This window comes from Halictus rubicundus, chromosome 14 (genome assembly GCF_050948215.1).
Source record: "Halictus rubicundus isolate RS-2024b chromosome 14, iyHalRubi1_principal, whole genome shotgun sequence".
NCBI classification, from domain to species: Eukaryota; Metazoa; Arthropoda; class Insecta; order Hymenoptera; family Halictidae; genus Halictus; species Halictus rubicundus.
Window position 1 is genome coordinate 6,203,806 of NC_135162.1, and position 14,032 is coordinate 6,217,837.

Sequence of the window (14,032 nt, forward strand, 5' to 3'; positions counted from 1 at the left end):
AAAATTCCAAAGAAAGATGAAAACAATTTAATGTATGAGATATCTGTCATTGTTCTTTGAGCCAGGAATATAAAAGACAGTGGTAGTTTATTTTCGTCGATCACTGTGGTTGTTCCTGTTTTATCGACATTATTTAAAACCATAAAAGACAAAGATTCTAGTCGGTCATTGCGCTTGTTCCTCTTTTGTCGCCATTATTTCAGAAGCATGACAGTATTACTGTGCTCGCTCCTCTCTCGCCAACATTATTTTAAGTACGTCACTGGACTAAGATTCCCGCCAGGAGGCTTTAACCGAGAAACTGTTTATCAGTTGACCGAAAGTTGTCATTATAAATTAACCAGAAGCCTCTCATCAAGGATGTATGAGTAGCAGAACAAAGCTGCATAGGCTGCACAGCCTCGAGTCCCGAGGACGTGGCCCACGGAAAGTCCGTGAATTTCGAAAGCACATTCGTTATGCCGCTTGAATTTGCAAGATCAAATTTTGCGGCATAATACCGACACGATTAAACCGTCACGTTAACGAACTTCCCGATCCGCCGTGAATATGCATGAATATTTGGAAATGGTTAAGTCCCTTTTAAACAACTCCGTGAAGGAAGTCTTGTGCTGTGTGTAGCCCAAATACATGAAATTATAACTTCTTACTTCGGCCGGCTTGCGAATTTTGCTCTGAGCAATTGCCTGGATAGAGCCTCGTTCTAAACTTCCTATCGGGAGTCCGGAACCTAACAATGGCACGCTCGACATTTGCAAAAGAAAGACCGAAAAGCGAACAGTTTGCCAGCCTGCCGAGGCGCAGAAGCTGGTGACTAGTTTCTATCGGCTGTATTAAGTCCGTCGGACTCCTACCAGTTCTAGACCTATGCCGGAGTCATTTCTGACCCACGCCGATAGTTCACCAGAATTTTCTCTCGATATAAGGCGATATTCGTCGTATTTCGGATGAAGAAGAAGAAGAGGGGATAGCGATTTTCTTATTTCGAAATAAAAAGCGTAGACTTATATCGAAATAAATTTGTACATATTGACGGTCGCTTGAGCTTATCCCTACCTCTAAGGGTCACGAATGACTCCGGCTTAGCATATGGGCGGTTAATTATTAAATCACTTTTTCTTGTCGGCACTGGACCAATGTTTTCAGTGTTATACAGTGTTTACTCGATATATGTCCAAAACACGGGTCTAGTCAGCGACATATATCGGCCAGGGTTCGTGGCCCCTCAAAGGGTATACCCCGTGACAGTGGGGATAGCTCTGGGACTTTTATCGGCTAGGCATTTGGGGCATATATAGAGTAAACATTGTATATATGGTCATGTACAGGATGTTTTGTAAATGGTGGCCAAAACTTTAGGAATAGATTCCTAATGCTTAGAGAAGACAAAAACGTTATATTAACATAGGTCCGCAAATGATTAGTTTCTAACTTATTAACCCTTTATTTACGGAAGGGACTTAAAAGTCAGTTTTCTCATGGTGCTGTATTAATTTAAACGCTTTGAGACCCATTGGGACTTTGAAGTCCACTTCTATGAAGTTCGTGCTTCAATTGTTGGATGGCAGCACAAGCTCACTTCTCTTTGGAAGCTTGCTAGAGACAAGTGTATAAGATGATGTAAGGCCAAGATGGATGCTAGGATGGATTCCAGAAGATTGAAAATCGTCCATGTGTTTGCATATATAAAATACCTATTTGTTTTGCATTTTGGTAAGTTATAATTTTTAGTTATTATTATTAATTATATGTAATGTGAAATTTGGTATGTTATGAACTTTATGAGCCCATATTATAAAATTATATACTATTTCATGGTTGAGACTTCGAAGTCCCAAATTATTTTCCATGTAATTAACGACCTTGGAGATGACTTATAAGGAAAATTGTGCTACAGGGTGTTTATTTGCATCTAAATTAAATATTTAAAAAACGTTATCAAAAATTTTAAAAACTTTTAAGAAATTCAGTAAACAAACGATGCGACGAGAATTGTGGCACAAAAACATTAACAACTCAAAAACTAATCTTTCCCGGACCTATGTTGATGCAACTTTTTTTTTTCTCTAAGCATTAGGAATCTATTCCTAAAGTTTTGCCCACCATTTACGAAACAGCCTCTATAGTACCGTCCTAGGCCCACAGTCATTTATGACTCACATCAATATTTCACTAATACAGTTTTATTCCGATACAAGACGATGGCTCGGGACCGCCTTTCGCCGTATTTCGAATGTAGTGGAAAACTGTAAAGCGGTCTGTCGGTCGAGCAGCGATATTGAGGATTACTATAACGATTAATATAATTCCGTAAAATGGAAACTCACACGACTAAATAAATAAACGAAGTACACCCGTGTGTCAAACCGTCATGTCAGTTGTGCTCAACAAATCACGTTCATCGTGCGTGAATGACGACCGACGATTTTATGGATTCGATTATGTAAGAACAAACACGGAGGCTCGCAGACGACTCGCGAACCCGTCGAAATCTATGACGCGGGTCCCCGGGGGGGGGGGGGCATGGTGAATAGAATCAATTATCGCGAATGTGAATAGGGAGTGACGTCATTGTAATGCATTTCACCGTAGAGAAGCCGGCGCACGCGGTTCATTACCGGGGAACGTTTCGACGAAACCGGATTTCGTTCTGGAATATTTCAGCCGATTCGTGTCGGACAAAACGTTCGCGCCACTTCCATTTGGCCGATAAACATACGAAATTTTATCAGAGGATCGTAAAAGCGTAATTGGCGTAAGTATGAAATATTTTCGCCCCCGGGGTGCGCCGCTTCATTCCGCGCCGTGTTTTACATTGTAAAGTTCCTTTATTCCTATTAGCTTGTTTCCGGGGATCGAGTTACGCCGAATGGCCCCGAGTAACATAAAACTGTTCCATTCGATTTCGACTTTTTTTTTTGTCTTTTTTCTCCACGTGTTTGCAGGCTCGAAGTTTGCCGGTGTGCAAGCTGATTGTTTGCGAGAAATGGAATGGTTAATTGGCAGTGACTCGTAAACCGATTTGGCTTTTGTTGAAAAGTCGAATGCGACCTTATACATTGATTGCCTCGGGAATTTTTCTCCGGGTTCATTTTAAACGGTACAGTGGTTTCTCTGTATATGTCGCCGCGGCCTGCATGATAAATGTCGCGGAATTATCCCCACTACCGCGGGGTGTACCCCGTGAAGGGCCTCGGACGCCGAGGAGTGCAAATATGTATAACGCGGCTCGGGTGTGTCTCGATATATGTCGGGTTGACATATATCGAGAAATGACTGTATTATGGGCAATGTTTGTTTTGCATAGGGATTTCCGGCGGTATGTTAATCAACAATGGTGGTGACCGGGATTTAGAAGATTCCGTGAAACTCATCGGTGGTAGGTTGATTCAAGCACCCCCGCAGCTGCCCTACGAAACTGATCTATTAATCCGAGGCTCTGAAGGTTCCTATCATCTTCCCGCCGGGATACTATTTACGTTCAGCCGTTATTTGTAATCTCCGCAATTTCCCTTGATCGTGTTTCTCATTCCACTATAGGAAGAGAGGGAGGGGACAGGAGAGGGATGAAGAAAAGAATACGGATCGGCTCTCATAAAGCCATCACACGTCAGACGGAGATCGTTTTTCCGATAATCGCGGCAAGGATCTGTGGTACGAGCACATTCGCCGGCCCTTATTCAAGGATAATATCCTGGTCGTGACGTCCTTGGCGCCGTGCGAGATGTCCGAGGCCGTCGACGACGTCACTGGTTTTTCCGAGCAGTTGCCAAAAATCGCTTTCCATGAAAATCTAAAGAAAGAAAAAAAAAATAATTGCGAGCGCGAGTGAGACCGTATCTGCGAAACGATTTTTTGAAAAATTCTTCCTACTCTCGGTCATCTTTTCATAACAATATCTTGAATTTGTTTCCCCCGTTTTATACTTCATCTTTCTCACAAAAGCATAAAATCCCGCCAACTAATAATTAACCCTCAGTGTGCTCAGTATGGAGTCATTCGTCAATGTGTACAATTTTAATCCGATATAAGACCTCGCTTTTTATTTCGAAATATGAAAATCTTCTTCATCCGAAATACGACGAAAGCCGGTCCCGAGCCATCGCCTTATATCGGACTAAAACTGGGGTAAAAATATAGGGTAATTTGGGGAGAGATGCACCACATTTTGTTCTCTGTTTATAAAGATTTTATTGAAAATAATTGAAAGTATAGGCAGGCATAGTTTAATTGTTTATTTAAATCAAAATAACATGGTTATAATATACAACCAGACTGCGGATCTTCATGCAAAATAAAATTTTTATACGTCAATTGCAATCCACAGAAGCTAAGTAAAAATTAATTTTGCTCATTAATAATTTTTGTATGTTAAAGATTGTGTATCGAAATTGTTAAACTTTTTAAATCTTGTTACTGTTTTGAATTACATCTACCCATTTATGTCATAAATGCATAAAATCCGCAGTCTATATATAATATAATATATTATATATAGATAAGAGATTATTTACAAACGTTAAAATGAAAACAGAAAAACAGTTGAGAATCGTTCAGTATTGCCACAATAAAAACTGGTGCATCTCACCCTATGGTGCGCCTCTCTCGAAATTACCCTACAGTGATTTCTCTGTATATGTCGCCAAGGCCTGGATGATAAATGTCGCGGAATTATCCCCACTACCGCGAGGTATACCCCGAAGCTCGAGAAGCCTCGGACGCCGAGGAGTGTAAACATGTCTCCTGGACGATACGGGACGCTGACAATACTCGTGTTGATGACATACATCGAGAGCTCACTGTATTAGTGACACATCGGTGTCAGTCAGAAATGAGGGTTAATTGATACAGCTGAGTTTTCCACGAGACGCGCGACAAATTATGCCGCGGAGATTAATAGCGCGACATAAAAGATGGATTAATAATTCGAGGCTGTTCGAAATTGCAACGAGCGAGTAACAGCACGATAATAAAGGCGCATCAAATTCCCGAGAAAATTCAGTATAATTACGGAGATTTCGCGGTTGATTTGCCCCGTCCGGTTGTTTTATTTTCTCTCGAATCAAAGCGGTATCAACCGCTAAATGGAAGTATCTTTTTAGAGGAAACTTTCATCCCGGATAAGGTAATCGCCCCTTAGCATCTTTTAATCACGAGAAAGCTCTTCTCGAAACTTCCCTCCGCATAATTTTATTGCGCGCTATTCAGATAATTTTATACGCAGTTTCGCCCGAGTAATTGACGGAGGAGTAGAATGCCGGATGAAAATTCCCTCTTCGTATGTTTGTTTTTTTTTTTTTGTTTTAGACAAATTTGCAAAACGATCGCGGGAACCGCAGAAAGGTTGGGTTTATGTTGATGAAAATTTAAAATTGAATCGTTCCGACGGAAAGACGATTTTTCGACGAACGTGTGGAAATGAAATTGTTTAAAAAGCCGGAGCAAATGTTGGCAATTCGTTATTTGCATCCGCCTGCTAATTGCGAAACACTTTTTCATTAAGTCATTCTTTCCCATTGTTTACTATAAACGCGAAGAAGCATTCTCGATCTCTTTTTCGTTAATAATTTATTACAAATTAAATTTATCTCGAATTTCTTTTCTTTTCTGTAATCATCTTGACAGATTGAAAATAATACATCGACTAGTACTAATACGATAGTTTTAAATTCCATGAAATCATGAATTATTAGACTGCGAATCTTCAAAAATCTGAAAAAAAATTTCGACCATGACAAAATACGATTTTTACGATGCAGAAATTGCAATCGAAACAGCTTTCGCCGCGCGAAGAAAGTTCGCGAACGAAAGTAAAACGGAAGAGATTATTATCGCTGGATCCTCTAGGGTTCTCGATCGGATCCGATCGCGTCGATCTCGCCGGACGACTATAAATAAAACCAAGATCAGATCGTATCCCATTACAAAGTCGTACGATATTGGCGATCTTCCAATATCAGCAGCGAATACGATTCGCTTGGCCGACTGAAATCCAATCCATTTGGCCTGACCTAGAATCCCGTATTCCTACATACCCCTAAGTTCATCGCTATTCGTGGGTGGAGGGGTGGTGGGGAGGGGGGCTCAAATATTTATGTAAAACAATAGAGTCGCCGTGTCTACGTCTGGCTCCGGGACGACTAGCTTATTCTCCGGCTGCACCGGCTAAAAACCTGATAACGCGAAATGTATAAATTGTGGCGCGCCATTTTTGGGATCCGACGAGACGAAATCCAATTTCGGAAAAATCATTGGAGATGCGAACCAAGATAGAGAGACATAAATCTGCGAAATTGTTAGAAATGTCCAGCTGATTACGTCTAACAGCAAGCGTGCTTTGTTCATTTAAAGCAGATCAGAGATAGACCACTGTCAAACTGGCAAAAATATAAAAATTTGATCGGTAGCATATCTGAGATCTAAATTTTCCATGGTTTTAAGCAGGGACCATAACTGTTATAACCAAAAAGAAAACAAGTCATGGAATAACAAGTATTTCATCCACTAAAATCGTATTAGTTACAAATAAGGATTATAAGTAACCGAAAATTTTTTCTCTTCTTAGTAAATGTTATCGTTGAGGGAAATTCATTTCCATCACTCATAACAGTTATGGACGAGCAATATTTATTCCGATCGCTAATAACAGTTATCGATGGGAGAAATTCATTTTGATCAATTATAACAGTTATCAATGAGAAAAATTTATTTCGATCGCTAATAACAGTTATCGACGGGAAAAGTTTATTTTGGTTGCTCATAACAGTTATTAAGAGAAATTCATTCCGATCACTTATAACAGTTATCAAGGAGAGACATTTATTTCTATCTCTAATAACAGCTATCGATGGGAGAAGTTTATTTCGGTCGCTCATCGATGAGAGAAATTCATTTTGATCAATTATAACAGTTATCAATGAGACAAATTTATTTCGATCGCTAATAACAGTTATCGACGGGAAAAGTTTATTTTGGTTGCTCATAACAGTTATTAAGAGAAATTCATTCCGATCACTTATAACAGTTATCAAGGAGAGAAATTAATTTCTATCTCTAATAACAGTTATCGATGGGAGAAGTTTATTTCGGTCGCTCATAACAGTTGTCGATGAGAGAAATTCATTTTGATCAATTATAACAGTTATCAATGAGACAAATTTATTTCGATCGCTAATAACAGTTATCGACGGGAAAAGTTTGTTTTGGTTGCTCATAACAGTTATTAAGAGAAATTCATTCCGATCACTTATAACAGTTATCAAGGAGAGAAATTTATTTCTATCTCTAATAACAGCTATCGATGGGAGAAGTTTATTTCGGTCGCTCATAACAGTTGTCGATGAGAGAAATTCATTTTGATCAATTATAACAGTTATCAATGAGACAAATTTATTTCGATCGCTAATAACAGTTATCGATGGGAAAAGTTTATTTTGGTTGCTCATAACAGTTATTAAGAGAAATTCATTCCGATCACTTATAACAGTTATCAAGGAGAGAAATTTATTTCTATCTCTAATAACAGCTATCGATGGGAGAAGTTTATTTCGGTCGCTCATAACAGTTGTCGATGAGAGAAATTCATTTTGATCAATTATAACAGTTATCAATGAGACAAATTTATTTCGATCGCTAATAACAGTTATCGACGGGAAAAGTTTGTTTTGGTTGCTCATAACAGTTATTAAGAGAAATTCATTCCGATCACTTATAACAGTTATCAAGGAGAGAAATTTATTTCTATCTCTAATAACAGCTATCGATGGGAGAAGTTTATTTCGGTCGCTCATAACAGTTGTCGATGAGAGAAATTCATTTTGATCAATTATAACAGTTATCAATGAGACAAATTTATTTCGATCGCTAATAACAGTTATCGATGGGAAAAGTTTATTTTGGTTGCTCATAACAGTTATTAAGAGAAATTCATTCCGATCACTTATAACAGTTATCAAGGAGAGAAATTTATTTCTATCTCTAATAACAGCTATCGATGGGAGAAGTTTATTTCGGTCGCTCATAACAGTTGTCGATGAGAGAAATTCATTTTGAGCAATTATACCAGTTATCAATGAGAAACTGTTATGAGTGATCGAAATGAACTTTTCTCATTGATAACTGTTATGGATGATCGAAATGAACTTTTCTCATTGATAACTGTTATAGGTGATCGAAATGAACTTTTCTCATTGATAACTGTTATGAGTGATCGAAATTAATTTATCTCGTTAATAACTGTTACGAGCGACCGAAATGAACTTTTCTCATTGATAACTGTTATGAGTGATCGAAATGAACTTTTCTCATTGATAACTGTTATGAGTGATCGAAATGAACTTTTCTCATTGATAACTGCTTTGAGCAATCGAAACAGTTTTTCTTCATCGATAATAGTCATCGCGGAGGATCCAATTTTTTGGACACTAATAACTGTTATTTGTGACCAAAAAGTATAAAACTCGATATTTTTTAATCATTTTGTTCTTCGAATTTTTTTCTTTACATTTCGTGTAGATTATCTTAAATTTCAATAACAATAAACTATTTATTAATGATTTTTATCGTCGAAAATTTTAGAATAACTGTTATTTTTGGTCTCTGGTTTTAAGCTCTCGAAAAATCGTGAAAAATTTTAAAGTACCCATTGCAACCCCTAATTTACTATACAAGTGGTATCTTAGCGAAATGTTTAAAACTTTTTGCGACAAAGGTAGAAATTCGACGGAAAGTCCTGAAGAAGTGGGAAGAAAGATCTAAAGATCTAAGCCTTGTGAGTTCTCATTGTTTCAGGCTTTCAAAAAATCTGAAAAAATTCCGAGATACTCGTTATAGCGTCGAATTTAATGTACAAGTGGTACTCCAGTCAAATATTACCAAACTTTTGCAATAAACATAAAAATTCGACGGAGAATCTGGAAGAAATGGAAATTTGCTTGAAACTCCTTTTTTCATTTTAGTTAGAATAGTTTATGGTTCCGAAAATATCAGACTGCGTGGCGCGAGACGAAATAGAGGCATCGAGCACGTAGTATACCTAATACATAAGCTGTCTCGATCAGCGACAGCAAAACCGAGCAAAAAGTCTCGGCGTAGGGTTGTTAAAGAAAACTTCGAGCTGAGCTTCTTTCTTCGAGCCCGGAAAAATCTCACCAACTTCGGTTCCAGAGCGCGGAGCACATCCTCGCAATACTACGCGAGAGTCGGAGTCGATTTACTGTAGCTAATAAAGCAGCAATGTATGGCCTGCAATAACCCAGTTCAATTAGACGACTCGAGACCGGGGCGAACTTCCATTTCAGCGAAAGAAAACATAAAAATAGTCTTGCAAATACATATACATAATATGAAAAGTACAAAATTCTTAAAGGGTACGGATACTTTTAAAAAATTCCAACATACATCGTTATCCTGAAAAAAAGGTCTTATAGTTGGATAATATTTTGTTATTTTGTGACACATAGAAATGTTCGTTTTGTGCTTTTCAGCTTCTACCCTCTTATCTTCAAAGTTACATTAAAATCGACCAATTTCTAATGAGAATACTGCGGATCTTTATTGCAAAATAAAAATTATTGACACGAGTTGCAAGAAGCAGTAACCACGTAGTCCTTCCTGTTCTTCTTTAACATTTTTTGCAATGTTTTAAATTCGTTTCAATTTGTTTCCTCTAATGTTTTCGCTGTTTTAAACTGCGCTATTTCATTTTTACCACGAATACATAAAATCTGAATTCAGACACTTTTTTTTCTTCTATGGCACTTTGGACATTTTTTGGCACTTCCATTTATTCAAGAGCAAAGCACAGTGCCTTTAACGTCCGCGGAGAACGGCCATCGAGAAATCTTACGAGAAAGTTTGCCATAAAAGAAACTAGAACTCACGGGTTTCATTTTTAAAATTGCAGGACCTCCACAGACGTCGTTGCCCGAGGGAATTCCTGACCATTCCACAAACAAAAGAAAAACCATGTAACCATGGGCACTGGCGGGGGAACCTGAAAGGTAGATTAATAAATATACCACGCCGTCGTTCATTGACAATGCTAATTCGATTGGCCGTCCGACTGTTTTCTTTGAGAGAATAAGGTATTCGATTACGCGAGCTCATCGGGTCCAGCGAAACGCTAAAAGCTCCGATCGACTGAAGCGGATAAGTATATTAACTTTTCCGCAAGTTCGACGAACATTTGCTGCTCGCGCAGATAAAGGAATTCTAGGTTAATTTATCTATCCCCCGTCGAATGCGGAGACACGCTGAACAGGCCCGAGTATTGACGTGCGCATTGTATAATAAATACTGTAAACGCTACGGCCGATTTCACGTGTCCACAGAATTTGTTATATCGCGTGCCGCACACGCGTGTTTGCTCGTCCAATTTATTTGTCTATTAAAATAATCACATTACGCGTCATAATTGATTTCATCTGTACAGTTAACAGAATCGATACCGTCGCCTCTGTAACTGGGTTAAAAAATAATTATTTAATTTCCTACTGACAACACCAACAATTACTGGAACGATATTTTTACGAAACGGAGTTGTAATATCAGCGGCAAACATTCTTTATTTATTTCAATAGAATAAAATGTCGAGTCGATGTTATTTCACTTTTACACTCGTAAAAATTGTTTTAATTAGTCCCACATTGCCGCAAAAGTTTTCACCCGTACTTTGACACGTTCGTTGTAGACATTGTCCCGCGCGATTTTTAATACAGCTGCTAGTGCTGTTCTGGTGTAAAAATACGTTTTCCCACCTGGCCGTGAAAGCACGCTAATTAGTGTCATTGAAACGGAAACAGGACCGCACGGACGAAAAAGAGAGAACCAGAAGGCGAGGGATGAAAAATGTAGAAACCAACCAACCAGCCAACCAGCCAACCAACCGTGCTCGTCCTTTTTTGGTTCGAGGTTCTGATGTTCGTTAAGACGGTCGAGCAAGGAATCTCTTGCCGGCGTTGATTGCGCGGTCTAATTATAATTTCCGGGGACATCGTGCAATTAGCATCCGGCAGCTGCCGCGGACAACTGCACGCCTCATCGCGGCTGTGCGTCTCATTATGTACCTTTCGACGAAACCCTGGTAAAATTGTGTATTAACTGGAACAACAAAGCCGGACACGCTGGTTACCTATTATTTACTCTGATCATTCCCGCGGCGTAATGCAAGTAATCCTGCGGCGGGAGACCGTGGGAATCGCCGTTTGTTTAAACGTACTCCTCCCGGCGGTAGAGGTCCTCCATCTTATTCCATATCACCTCTTACTCTGCGTACTGGAACAATGTAAAACCGTGCAAAAGAACGCATACGTGGAACTAGCGTCACCGCCACCTGCAACCCCACGGCATTGCCGAAAGATTAGCCGCATTCCTTGGCCAGTCGATCAGAAAACACGGCCAAAGAAACGGGCAGAACCGCTTCCCGACGAGACGTGACATCGTTCGTCGTGTTCGACAGGGCGACACGTAATTTGTTTCCGCCACGTGCCCGCCTGGAATCGAGTATTCGCGAGAGCATTCGTGTTAGAAAATCGCGGAACCGCTCCCCTAACCGGAAACCGTCCCGCATTGCCAGCGGCGGTAGCGGTGGCTGTAGAATTTCTGCGAAAGGAGGTCGTGATCACGATGTTCCGCAGGAAAGAACCACGGTTTATCCTTCCACATCCTCCTCCTGTTTGTTCCGCGACCTTCTTTGAGCACCAACGCAGGAATGAGCACTACGAGTCGTTAGAGCTTAACTGCCCCTGAAATAACGCCTTGCCTTGCATGGCCCGGTGTACTTTGTTTGGCACGTCTTGAAACGTCTCTCTGCTTTACATCTACTTACCCCTTATATTTGATTATTATGGCGGTGAAGTAGCTGCCGCCTGGAAGTACCCCGCTGCTATGTGGCGTTTTGTAGGGATCTTAAACAACCAGATCTTTACTCCATGGCTTTCAAGTTATTTTGCAAATATTTACTGTTGGAGGATTGATAAATAACAATGTGAATATGCTGCGACAGTCCTACATCTGGAGTCCTGGAGTCCTAGGCTCCCAAAGTCCCAAAATCCTAACACCCTAGAGTCCGAACGTCCCAAAACTCCAAAGTCTCAAAGCCGTAAACTCCTAACGTCCCGAAGCCCCAAACTCCCAAAACCCCAAAGCTCAAAAGTCCCAACATCTCAACGGCCCAAAGACCCAAAGCCCCAAGTCCTAATTGTCCAAGGCTCCACAGCCCCAAATCCCCAAAACTCGAACGTGCCAAAATCCCAAAGCCCCAAAGCCCCAAAGTCCTAACGTCCCAAAGTACCTAAGCCCCAACGTCCCAATGTCCCAACGTCCCAAACGTACCAACATCCCAAAGCCCCAAAGTCCCAACGACCCAAAGCTCCACAGCTCCGAAGCCCCAAAGTCCTAACGTCCCAAAGCCCCAAACTCCTAAAACCCCCAAGCCCCAAAGCTCCAAAGTCCCAGCATCCTAACACCCCAAAACCCCAAAACCCCAAAACCCCAAAACCCCAAAACCCCAAAACCCCAAATCCCCAAAGTCCCAACGTCCTAAATCCCCAAAGCCCCAAAGTCCCAACGTCCAAAGCTCCACAGCCCCAATGTCCCAAAACCCCAAAGTCCCAGAGTCCTAGTTCCCTAGAATCTTAGAGTCCCAACGTCCTAAAGTTCTAGAGCCCTACAGTCCAAGAGTCCTAGAGCTCGAAGGTCCTAAAGCTCTAGAGCCTCAGTCCCAGGGTCCTAAATTTTTTAGAGCCCTGTGCTCTTAGAGTTTTAGAGTCCTAAAGTCCTAGAGCCCTAGACTCTCAGAGGCCCAAGTTCGTAGAACATCAGCGTCCGAAGACCGATTCGGATAAAGAATATTGTTATAGATGATCAACGTGACAGTGGACGTGTTAAAAAAAAAAATTGGTCGGCGTTGCGTGAACTTAATGACAGCTCGACTGTCAGAGCCGAAAGTGGGTTCGTTTGCCGACAGTCCGGTTTAGTAGTATAGTTGCAACCTCGGGAGAACATAACAGTCATTATCCGGGGGCGGCGACAAAGCACGCGCTTCCGGCAGGGGGAAACTTGTAATCCCGGGACCCGGGAAAGTTGTCAGCTCTGTGCGCTAATTATAAGTTCGTTAATTGGCAAGTGGACCCTCCCGCGACGTACTTGCGCGTCAGCACGAGACGTCAGGGAAATGACGATGATGGCCAGACGAAGATCACCTGCTCTCCTCGCAATCGATTTATCAAGATAAGGGAAACTGATACCAGCAACTTGGATTATCTCCGACCGAGAATATAATCCGCGGCATCCCGAAACCACTGTAATTTATTCCTTGTAATTTATCGGATTGTAATTAGTCGATCCCGTTGAAATATTACCAGTCAAAATCATTTTCCTATCAGATGCATCGATGAATCCTTCTGGTTTTTCAAGTGCAATTAAAGATTTTAAGACTATATGACTCCAAAACTCGAAAACTCTAGGGCTCCAGGGCTCTACAAGTTTAGGACTCTAGAACTCTAAAATTCTAGGGCTCCAGGGCTCTACGAATTTAGGACCCTAAAACTCTACAATTTTTGGGCTCCAGGGCTCCAGCGCTCTAGGGCTCTACAAATTTAGGACCCTAAAATTTTTAAATTGTAGGGCTCCAGGGCTCTACGAATTTAGGACCCTAAAACTCTACAATTTTTGGGCTCCAGGGCTCCAGGGCTCTAGGGCTCTACATATTTAGGACCCTAAAATTTTTTAATTGTAGGGCTCCAGGGCTCTACTAATTTGGGACCCTTAAACTCTATAATTTTTGGGTCCAGGCTCTACGAATTTGGGACCCTAAAACTCCATAATGTTTGGGCTCCAGGGCTCCAGGGCTCTAGGGCTCTACAAATTTAGGACCCTAAAATTTTTAAATTGTAGGGCTCCAGGGCTCTACGAATTTAGGACCCTAAAACTCTACAATTTTTGGGCTCCAGGGCTCCATGGTTCCAGGGCTCTAGGGCTCTACAAATTTAGGACCCTAAAATTTTAAAATTGTAGGGCTCCAGGGCTCCAG

At 40.8% G+C, this 14,032-nt stretch overlaps 1 long non-coding RNA gene across 1 annotated transcript; it reads left to right on the forward strand.

Moving 5' to 3' along the window:
* Nucleotides 1–3,302: 3,302 nt before the first annotated feature.
* LOC143360784 (uncharacterized) lies at nucleotides 3,303–3,949 on the forward strand. Its single transcript, XR_013083345.1, has 2 exons — nucleotides 3,303–3,445; nucleotides 3,541–3,949. It is a non-coding gene; the product is annotated as an uncharacterized LOC143360784 (long non-coding RNA).
* The last annotated feature ends 10,083 nt before the right edge of the window (nucleotides 3,950–14,032 follow it).